An 8566-nucleotide genomic window follows, 5' to 3' on the forward strand; every position below is an offset into this window, starting at 1 on the left:
CCAATTACTCTCCCCCTAATGATACAGTCTGCTCCCTCCCTCCACTCTCTCTTTTTGTATCCATTTCACCAGCTTCTAACCCCCTCTATCCTCTCATCTCCCCTCCAGGCAGGAGATACCAACATAGTCTCAAGTGTCCACCTGATCCGAGAAGCTCACTCCTCACCAGCATCCCTCTCCAACCCAGTCCAATCCTAGGTCATGCTATTTTTATCCCTAACATTTCTCAAATCTGTCCCATGTCAGTATTAATATAGTTTCTAGAGTCTAACAAAGTTATCCATCCAAAGCACAAACATGAACATATCACTTCTTCCAATAGAAAAAAGTAATCTTATCACTGAATACAATGATATAGCTTCCTGCTACCTCCCTGACATTGATTTTGGGAACATGGCACTACATATAATTTCCAGAAATTAGTATGCTGTTTTCATGCCTCTGCCCTGTGGCTCATGTGTTTCCGTATGTAAAATTTCTTTTTCCCTCATCCTTTCCTTGCCTGGCTAATTCCAGTTCATCTTTCAAGAATCTGTTTGGATATGATTACTTCCAGAAAATCTTACTGGCTGGCCACATGACCTTGTCTCCTTTGATTCACAATTGCAGGCTTTGCTTAATTCTATCGTCGCATTTAATCTGTTTATCTATCACTATCATTCACTAGAGAATGAGCTCTTTGAGTACAGGAGCGAAATCATAGTTGGCTTTGTGACAGAAAGTATTGTGAAAAAATATCTGTTGGAATGAACTTTCCTCAGCACGACGTAAAAAAAGTTATATGTGCTGTGAAGGGTGCTGAGAAAAGGGGAAACTATGCCAAATGCAAAAGCACATTATATAATCACATCAGATTACTATGAAAAATTGTACTCTAACAAATTTGAAAACCTAGAAGAAATGGGTGAATTCCTAGAAACACACTACCTACCTAAACTAACACAAACAGAGGTAGAACAACTAAATACACTCATAACAAAAGAAGAGATTGAAAAGGTAATCAAAAAACTCCCAACAACAACAACAAAAAAACCCTGTCCTGGATGGCTTCACTGCAGAGTTCTACCAAACTTTCAGAGAAGAGTTAACACTACTACTACTAAAGGTATTTCAGAGCATAGAAAAGGATGGAATACTACCAAACTTATTCTATAAAGCCACCATATCCCTGATACCAAAACCAGGTAAAGACACCACAAAAAAAGAAAATTACAGACCTATATCCCTCATGAACTTAAATGGAAAAATCCTTAACAAAATTCTAGCCAATAGAATTCAACAACGTATCAAAAAAATAATTCACCAGGTATGCAGGGGTGGTTCAAGGTTAGAAAAACAATTAATGTAATCCATCATATAAATAAAACAAAAGACAAGAACCACATGATCTTATCAATTGATGCAGAAAATGCATTTGACAAAGTCCAACACCCATTCATGATAAAAAAAACTCTCAGCAAAATAGGAATACGAGGAAAATTTCTCAACATAATAAAAGACATTTATACAAAGCCAACAGCCAACATCATCCTAAATGGAGAGAGTCTGAGAGCATTCCCCTTGAGACTGGGAACCAGACAAGGATGCCCTTTATCACAGCTCTTATTCAACGTTGTGCTGGAAGTCCTAGCCAGAGTAATGAGGCTAGGTAAAGAAAAAGGGCATCCAGATTGGCAAGGAAGAAGTAAAAGTATCTCTCTTTGCAGATGACATGATCTTATACACAGAAAACCCTAAAGAATCCTCAAGAAGACTAATGAAACTAATAGAAGAATTCAGCAGAGTATCAGGATACAAGATAAACATACAAAAATCAGTTGGATTCTTCTACACCAACAAAAAGAACACCAAAGAGGAAATCACCAAATCAATACCATTTACGGTAGCTACCAAGAAGATAAAATACTTAGGAATAAATCTTACCAGAGATGTAAAAGACCTACACAGAGAAAACTACAAGACACCACTGCAAGAAACCAAAAGAGACCTACGTAAGTGGAAAAACATACCTTGCTCATGGATAGGAAGACTTAACATTGTAAAAATGTCTATTGTACCAAAAGTGATCTATAGATACAATGCAATTCTAACCCAAATTCCAATGACATTTTTTAATGAGATGGAGAAACGAATCACCAACTTCATATGGAAGGGAAAGAGGCCCTGGATAAGTAAAGCATTACTGAAAAAGAAGAACAAAGTGGGAGGCGTCATTCTACTTGATTTTAGAACCTATTATGCCACCACGGTAGTCAAAACAGCCTGGTACTGGTACAACAACAGATGCATAGACCAATGGAGCAGAATTGAGAATCCAGACATAAATCCATCCACATATGAGCAGCTGATATTTGATGAAGGCCCAAAGTCTGTTAAATGGGGAAAAGATAGTCTGTTTAACAAATGGTGCTGGCATAACTGGATATCCATCTGCAAAAAAATGAAATAAGACCCATACCTCACACCATGCACAAAAACAAGTTCAAAGTGGATCAAAGACCTAAATATAAAATCTAAAACAATAAAGATCATGGAAGAAAAAATAGGGACAATGCTAGGAGCCCTAATACATGGCATAAACAGTATACAAAACATTACTAACTATGCAGAAGAGAAATGAGATAACTGGGAGCTACTAAAAATCAAACACCTATGCTCATCCAAAGACTTCACCAAAACAGTAAAAAGATTACCTACAGACTGGGAAAAAGTTTTTAGTTATGACATTTCCAATCGCTGTCTGATCTCTAAAATCTACATGATACTGCAAAAACTCGACCACAAAAAGACAAATAACCAAATTAAAAAATGGGCAAAGGATATGAACAGGCACTTCACTAAAGAAGACATTCAGGTAGCTAACAGATACATGAGGAAATGCTCAAGATTTTTAGCCATTAGAGAAATGCAAATCAAAACTACAATGAGATTCCATCTCACTCCAGTAAGGCTGGCATTAATCCAAAAACACATAATAATAAATGTTGGAGAGGTTTGGCGAGACTGGAACACTTACACACTGCTGGTAGGAATGTAAAATGGTACAACCACTGTGGAAATTGATTTGGCATTTCCTTAAAAAACTAGAAATAGAACTACCATACGATCCAGCAATCCCACTCCTTGGAATATATCCTAGAGAAATGAGAGCCTTTACACGAACAGATATATGCACACCCATGTTCATTGCAGCACTGTTTACAATAGGAAAAAGGTGGAAGCAACCAAGGTACCCATCAGCAGATGAATGGATAAATAAAATATGGTATATTCACACAATGGAATACTACACATAGATCAAGAACAATGATGAATCCGTGAAACATTTCATAACATGGAGGAATCTGGAAGGCATTATGCTGACTGAAATTACTCACTTGCAAAAGGACAAATATTGTATGAGACCATTATTATAAGAACTCAAGAAATAGTTTAAACAGAGAAGAAAATATTCTCTGATGGTTACAAGAGTGGGGAAGGAGGGAGGGGGTTTTCACTAATTAGATAGTATATAAGAACTATTGTAGGTGAAAGGAAAGACAACACTCAATACAGGAGAGGTCAGCACAACTGGACTAAACCAAAAGCAAAGAAGTTTCCGGAATAATCTGAACACTTTGAAGGTCAGCATACCAGGGGCAGGGGCTTGGGGAATATGGTTTCAGGGGACATCTAAGTCAATTGGCATAATAAAATCTATTAAGAAAACATTCTGCATCCCACTTTGGAGAGTGGCGTCTGGGGTCTTAAATGCTAGCAAGTGGCCATCTAAGATGCATGAATTGGCCTCAACCCACCTGGAGCAAAGGAGAATAAAGAACACCAAAGACACAAGGGAATTATGAGCCCAGGAGACAGAAAGGGCCACATAAATCAGAGAACTACATTAGCCTGAGATCAAAAGAAGTAGTTGGTGCCCGGCTACAACCGATGACTGCCCTGACAGGGAACACAATAGAGAACCCCTGAGGGAGCAGGAGAGCAGTGGGTTGCAGACCCTGAATCCTCATAAAAAGACCAGAATTAATGGTCTGATAGAGACTAGAAGGACCCCAGAGGTTATGGTCCCCAGACCTTCTATTAGCCCAAGACAGGAACCATTCCCAAAGCCAACTCTCCAGACAGGGATTGGACTGGACTATGGGATAGACAGTGATACTGGTGAAGAGTGAGCTTCTTGGATCAAGTAGACACATGAAATACGTTGGCATCTCCTGTCTGGAGGGGAGATGAGAGGGAAGAGGGGGTCAAAAGATGGCCGAACGAACACGAAAAGACAGAGTGGAGGGAAGGAGTGTGCTGCCTCATTAGGGAAGAGCAACTAGGAGTCTGTAGCATGGTATATATAAATTTTTGTATGAGAGATTGACTTGATTTGTAAACTTTCACTTAAAGCACAATAAAAAATTTTTTAAAAAGCACAGTATAGGTTTCTGATAGCTTTAATGATGGAAGGAAACTGATCCTGTAGCTTTAAACTTTTAATGTTTTCCTATTCTGACTCCTTTCATGATGAGGGAATGAGCCTCAGCATTACACCCTGAAAATTGTACATCAAGAGAATTTTTTGTTTGTTTTGTGGATTGGCTGACTTGGACATTTTTTGGCACGACTAAGAAACTCAGATCATTTTGGAAAGGATAAGTTGTATGCAGCAGGTGTATTTCCTATTGCATGCTGACAACAGAAAGAAAAAAAATACAGCTAACTGATTCCAGCTCCAGAACAACCTCAGACTGTAGTCATCGTGCAAAAACCTTTGGCAGGAAATACGCTGGAATGCTCTGACCTGTCCACGTACTTGGAAAGGATGGCAAAAGGAAAAAAAAGTTATTTCCACCAAGCCGGTTTTCTACAGTTCATGAGGTTTAACCTTTCAGAGAATTTTTAAAAGACAACAGAATTTTAAGCAAATTTAAGAAAGCATATTAATGTTAATCTCTATTCCCACTCATTTTCATAGAACTTGATTCATTCTCCATATATTTCTGAGAGAAGAATTTCCCTAAAATTCATGTGAACTAAGCATTTTAAAACAATGTAAGGCTCATATGCATGTTGACTATGCACTTGTCACTTTATGCGTAAGAAGAAAGGTGAAAGTAGGAAATGTTTTATGGTTAATGTGGGCTTAAAACAGTTTTCCATTGTATTTTTGCTAAATTGTTCAAGAAACACTATTTTTTCAACTACTTCATTAGGAACATATAAAATCATTTTATCACTCTTTTATAAAAAAGAACTAATCATTATTATAGATACAGTTAAGATTTATTTATTTGACTAACACAGTGGTTATTATATGATGCTATTATTTAATTCATCTAGAGCAGTTTTATCTAATAAAACTTTCTGCAATTATATAAATGTTCTACGTACCTAGATACTAGCTACATGTGGCTGTTGAACATTTGAAATGTGTCTAGTGTGACAGTGAAGTTTTTTTTTTTTTTAGTAAAGGACTTAATTGGGTATAAAACCCAATCACTGCCGTATAAGGAAAGTATTATCCATAAGTAGATGATCCATAATCTATATTGCTGATTGTATGTCTTCCCGTTAGGGAGGTATAAATTTTTCTATCAAAATATATTTATGACTTTTAAAAACTCAGTGTATGGAATATTTTGAAGAGAACTGGGCATTTTCAAAGGATACATAGATCATTGCTGTCAGAGTCCCTGGGTGGTTCTGGGCTGCTGACCAAAAGATTGGCAGTGAGTCCACCCGGAAGCACCTCAGAAGAAAGACCTTAGGGATCTATTGCCAAAATATCAGTCGCTGAAAACCCTATGGAATACAGTTGTACTCAAACACACATGGGGTCCCCACTAGTTGGAATCGACTCCATGGGAACTGGTTTGGTTTTTGGTTTTATTGTATCTCTCAAGGAATCTATAATTGAGGGTACAGAAAAGATGATGAATGATGCCAGGTCTGTATTAAGGATTTGATTACAGACTAACTGGCCCCTTTTGTAAGATTCTTTCATTATCTTTGCTGAGAATCTCTAAGACCCAGCTAACTTTTCTGGAAAACCTAGTACTTTTTCATATTAATAACCATCTAGGAATTTCACCATAAAAGAATTTCACCATATGAGGATGTAATCAAACAATTTTGTTAAATTTAAGTCTGTGGATTGAGGTTAAAGGTGGAATTATCAATGGGGCGAGATTAAAGGGTAAGGTAAAGAAAGGGATGAGGTAAATATAACTAATTGGATTTAGGAGCTCTGAAACAATCTATAATATGTGCACACATTTTTAACGAGTCTCTATTGTGATCCCCAGTTATTTCAGAGTTCTGAGAAGATGGATATTGGGAAGTGACAGGAAAGCAAGGAAAAATTGCTTGGAAGATATTGTTAAACAGGAGGAAATGAAATTAATGGATAGCCTGAATAATCCAGAATAAATTAGAAGTGTGAAGTAACCCCATTTAGTGCTTCTGTTGGCCTGGAATTAAAATCACCTTTAATAGTCACCCATTCTCTGTTTCTACTGGCCTTTATCATCTTATTTTATAGAAGATTATTATAAATTAAATTTTATATGTTTGCTGTATAACATTTTTATGTTTCTTGATTGGTAACTAAATACGTTTTGCTATGTGAGAAGCCACTATCGCCCTTATCTGTAGCATCCTCCAAAAGGATAAAGAAGAGTCAAATGAGGAATCAGTTACAGTGAATTTTCCACCACCCGTTGAAGTAATTGTTCCACCAATCTGAAAACAATTTAGCCATTAAAAACAGTAGGGATACATTATTTAAGAGTTAGTACAAACTGATTCAAGTCTTCGCTCTTAATTAAAATAAAACCCATTTAAGATTTGATTAACTTTCTCTTTCAGTCATTGTAAATTTTCAGTGATGTGCTCACACCTCTGGGCAGGCAGGTTCGATTTAGATTTTCAAGTAGAAAACTCAAAATGTTTCAAGACATTCTTGGCACAGTTAGAAGCATGAAGCTCCAAAAATTTTATGAGGAAAAGACAACCTGCTTTCTCAAAGTTTCTAGTCTAGCTTGGGAAATTCAAGAAAGGAGATTCTTAACTCCTAGTATTATTTTCCCTAGTGGCTCAAGGGTTAAGCGTTTGGCTGCTAATCAAAAGGCTGGAGGTTCAAATACACCCAGTGGCTCCATGGGAGAAAGACCTGGCAATCTGCTTCCATAAAGATTACAGCCAAGAAAATCCTATGGTGCAGTTCTACTCTGTCACATGGGGTCACTACGAGTCTAAAATCGACTTAGTGGCACCCAGCAACAACAACATGTGGAAGAGAAACCAAAGATCAGAGGTTAAGTGACAGAAAGCAGAGTGGTAAAAGGGTGTTGCTACTTGCTTCTTTACTTGACTGAAGATAAAGTGTATGTGTGTGTACACAAGCACAGGTATAAAGGGTAGGCCTTTAGGGGTTCAAGAAGGTCAGTCATAAATGAGTATTGGCACTGATATTCTTTGTGCTTCCAATTTAAAAAATGGTTTTCAAACTCCCTGATCTTTTGGTTAGCAGCCGTAGCTTTTAACCATTGTGCTATCAGGGCTCCTTGATGAACACGAAATACTTCAAATCATAATCCCTTTCTTTTTACTCATCAGCATTTTATGTATCTTCTCTTCAAACTGAAACAAGGATTTCCTTAAGCAGTAATACTGTGTTAGGGATTGAATTGTGTCCCCCAAAATTATGTGTCATAAATCCTATCCTCTGCCTGCGGTTATAATCCCATTTGTGAATGGATTGTATTTATGTTAATGAGGCAGGATTAGGTTATGTCAACGAGGATGGCAATGAGTTTGTTCATTTATTTTTAGCACTAGATGAATAAGACATACTGAGACAAAAAAATGTTCTGCAAATATTTGGAATCAACATTTATTTAGGTAAGGCATCTTTTTGTTTGTCATATATGAATCCACTTTTCATCTCTGACAAGCAAATTTTCATTCCTTTCTAGCCAAATACACCCAGTTCTTAATTATCAACATGGTTAGGTTCCAAAGACCAGGTCATTATGCAAAAATCAGTGTTGGGCGAAAATGGAGGATGACTACATCATTACATAACTGCCAAACAACTGAGAATTATGGCCCAGCCAAGTTAACCCATAACCTTAACCATCGCAGACAGCATTACTCTTGCCTCGCACTTTGGTGTTCATCACCGCCAAACATACATTGTTAATGTGCGGAAGAGTCAGAGAGTAGATTTTTTTTTTTTACTATAGTCATTAATGCAAAATGTTAAATAGTTGATAAGTGAGAAGTAGGTGTCCTTATGTATGTCTTCGATTTTTTTGATTTCTCTCATCATTAAGGAAACCCCGGTGGCGTGGTGGTTAAGTTCTACGGCTGCTAACAAAAGGGTCAGCGGTTTGAATCTGCAAGGTGCTCCTTGGAAACTCTATGGGGCAGTTCTATTCTGTCCTATAGGGTCGCTATGAGTCAGAATCGACTTGACAGCACTGGGTTTGGTTTTTTTGGTCTCATCATTAATGTTATATTGGAACTTTGTACCAAAATAACAATTTGTTAAGTGAAATTCGCTTTTAAGTATTGT

The sequence above is a fragment of the Loxodonta africana genome, chromosome 14, assembly GCF_030014295.1.
Source record: "Loxodonta africana isolate mLoxAfr1 chromosome 14, mLoxAfr1.hap2, whole genome shotgun sequence".
In the NCBI taxonomy this organism is placed as follows: Eukaryota; Metazoa; Chordata; class Mammalia; order Proboscidea; family Elephantidae; genus Loxodonta; species Loxodonta africana.